Source organism: Vulpes lagopus, unplaced genomic scaffold, assembly GCF_018345385.1.
Source record: "Vulpes lagopus strain Blue_001 unplaced genomic scaffold, ASM1834538v1 ctg339, whole genome shotgun sequence".
Taxonomy (NCBI): Eukaryota; Metazoa; Chordata; class Mammalia; order Carnivora; family Canidae; genus Vulpes; species Vulpes lagopus.
The window spans coordinates 44,889-48,161 of NW_024570745.1; the positions used below are offsets into that span (position 1 = coordinate 44,889).

General features: G+C 39.9%; 1 pseudogene; it reads left to right on the forward strand.

The window, feature by feature from the left end:
- Window positions 1-1,306: 1,306 nt before the first annotated feature.
- Window positions 1,307-2,919, forward strand: LOC121483876 (annotated as a pseudogene).
- Window positions 2,920-3,273: the final 354 nt, after the last annotated feature.

Consider the following 3,273-nt stretch of genomic DNA (forward strand, 5'->3'; position numbering starts at 1 on the left):
TCTAATCAGGCCTAAATTAAAAAGAGACTAAATGAGATGCAATCCAAACTGGATTTCCTAACTGCTAGGGTTAATGAGGTGGAAGAGAGAATGGGTGACATAGAAGACAAGTTGATGGTAAGGAAGAAAGCTGAGGAAAAAAGAGAAAAACAATTAAGAGCCAATGAAGAAAGGGTTAGGGAAATAAATGATAGCTTGATAAGGAAGAATTTACATATAATTTGACTCCAGAAGAGACTGAGAGATAGATAGGACCACAAAGTATATTTGAACAAACCATAGCTGAGAACTTCCCTAATTTGGGGAGGGAAACAAGCATTCAGATCCAAGAGTTAGAGATGACCCCCCCCCAATCAATACAAACCATTCCACACCTCACATTTAATAGTAAAGCTTGCAAATTTCAAAGATTAAGAGAAAATTCTTTTTTTGATAATAAATTTATTTTTATTGGTGTTCAATTTACCAACATACAGAATAACACCCAGTGCTCATCCCGTCAAGTGCCCCCCTCAGTGCCCATCACCCATTCACCCCCACCCCCCCACCCTCCTCCCCTTCCACCACCCCTAGTTCATTTCCTAGAGTTAGGAGTCTTTATGTTCTGTCTCCCTTTCTGATATTTCCCACACATTTAAGAGAAAGTTCTTAATGCAGCATGAGACAAGAGATTCTTAATTTATATGGGGAGAAATACCAGATTAACAGCAGACCTCTCCACAGAGACCGGTCAGGCCAGAAAGGGCTGGCAGGATATATTCACGGTCCTAAATAAGAAGACTTCCATTCAGAATAGGAGAGAAAAAGAGCTTCCAGAATAGGCAGAAACTGAAAGACTATGTGACCACCAAACCATCTCTACAATAAATATTAAAGGGGACCCTGTAGAAGAAAGAGGGAGTTCAAGGAAATAATCCACAAAAACAGGGACAGAATAGGTATTACGATAACACTATAAATTCATATCTTTCAATAGTTACTCTGAATGTGAATGGGCTAAATGATCCCATCAAAAGACACAGGGTATCAGACTGGATAAAAAAGAAAGTCCCATCTATTTGCTGTCTTACAAAAGACTCATTTTAGACCTAAGGACACTTCCAGCCTGTAAATGAAGGAGTGGAAAACCATCTACCATTCAGATGCTCCTCAAAGGAAAGCTGGGGTAGCAATCCTCAAATCAGACCAATTAAAGTTTATCTCAAAGACTGTAGTAAGAGATGAAGACAGACACTATATCATACTTAAAGGATCAATCCAGCAAGAAGACCTACCAATCATGAATATGTATGCTCTTAATGTGGGAGATGCCAAGTATATCAATTAATAATGCCAAGTATAGCAATTAATAACCAAAGTAAAGAGATACTTAGAAAATAATACACTAGACTCGTGGGCCTTGGCGATCCGTGGGGTGCACCTGCGCAGCTGTGGATGCCGCAGGTTTTTGAAACATGAATTGTTCACTCTTCTTGTCTGCCCTTTGCTTGTGAATAGCCTCAGCAGCTCCAAAACTCGATCAAAGCTTAAATGCACAATGGTACCAGTGGAAGGCAATGCACAGATTATATGGCATGAATGAAGAAGGATAGAGGAGAGCAGTGTGGGAGAATATGAAAATGATTGAACTGCATAATGGAGAATATAGCCAAGGGAAACATGGCTTCACAATGGCGATGAATACCTTTGGTGACATGACCAATGAAGAATTCAGGCAGGTGATGAATGACTTTCCAAACCAGAAGCACAAGAAAGGGAAAGTGTTCCAAGAACCTATCTTTGCTGAGATCCCCAAATCTGTGGACTGGAGAGAGAAAGGCTACGTAACTCCTGTGCAGAATCAGGGTCAGTGTGGTTCTTGTTGGACTTTTAGTGCAACTGGTGCCCTCAAAAGACAGATGTTCCGGAAAACAGGCAAACTTGTGCCACTGAGTGAGCAGAACCTGGTGGACTGCTCTAAGGCTCAAGGCAATGAGGGCTGCAGTGGTGGCCTGATGGATAACGCCTTTCATCATGTTAAAGACAATGGAGGCCTGGATTCAGAGGAATCTTATCCATATCTTGGAAAGGACATAGAGACCTGTAACGACAAGACTGAGTGTTCTGCTGCTAATGACACTGGCTTCATGGACCTCCCTCAATGGGAAAAGACCCTAATGAAGGCAGTGGCAACTCTAGGGCCCATCTCTGTTGCTACTGATGCAGGCATTTCCAGGGCTACAAGTCAGGCATTTATTTTGATCCAGACTGCAGCAGCAAAGATCTAGATCATGGTGTTCTGGTGGCTGGCTATGGCTTTGAAGGAACAGATTCAAATAATAAGTTTTGGATTATCAAGAACAGTTGGGGTCCAGAATGGGGCTGGAATGGCTATATAAAAATGGCCTAAGACCAGAACAACCATTGTAGAATTGCCACAGCAACCAGCTATCCCATTGTGTGAGCTGATGGACCACAAGATTAGAGGACTTGAGGATAGCACATCTGGAGGAAGTTTACCTTAAAATTGACCATACTCTTATTGTGTAAGATAAGACACTTGAATCATTGAGAATCCAAGTTGTGATTTGAATTCTGTGATATTTTTATCAGGGTAAACATCACCACTGCTTTCATTACTGTTATATATGGCTTTATAATGTTGAACACTTATTACTTAATTCTAAAATTTTTGACTTCTTATTTTTTCAAAGGATATATAAACTTTACCTTTTCAAATAAATTTTAATTCAATAAGTAGAGGAAGAAAAAAATAAAATAATACACTAATCGTAGGAGACTTCAACACAGTACTTGTCAGTAAATATCAGATCTTCTAAGCATGACATCACCAAAGAAACAAGGGCCTTAAATTATACACTGGACCAGATGGATTTCACAGATGTTTACAGAACTTTCTAACTGAACACAACTGAATACACATTCTTCCCAAGTGCACATGGAACTTTCTCCAGAATAGACCACACACTAGGTCACAAATGAGGTCTCAACCGATACCAAAAGATAGGATTGCCCCCCTGCATATTTTCAGACCACAATGCTTTGAAACTAGAACTCAGTCATAAGAAGAAATTTGGAAGAAATTCAAACACATGGAGGTTAAAGAGCATCCTACTAAAAGATGAATGGGTCAACCAGGAAATTAGAGAAGAATCTATGGATTCAGGGAAACTAATGAAAATGCAGATACAACCATTCAAAAAATTTGGGATACAGCAAAGAGGTCCCAAGAAGGAAATACATCTCAATACAAGCCTCCTTCAAAAAATTGGA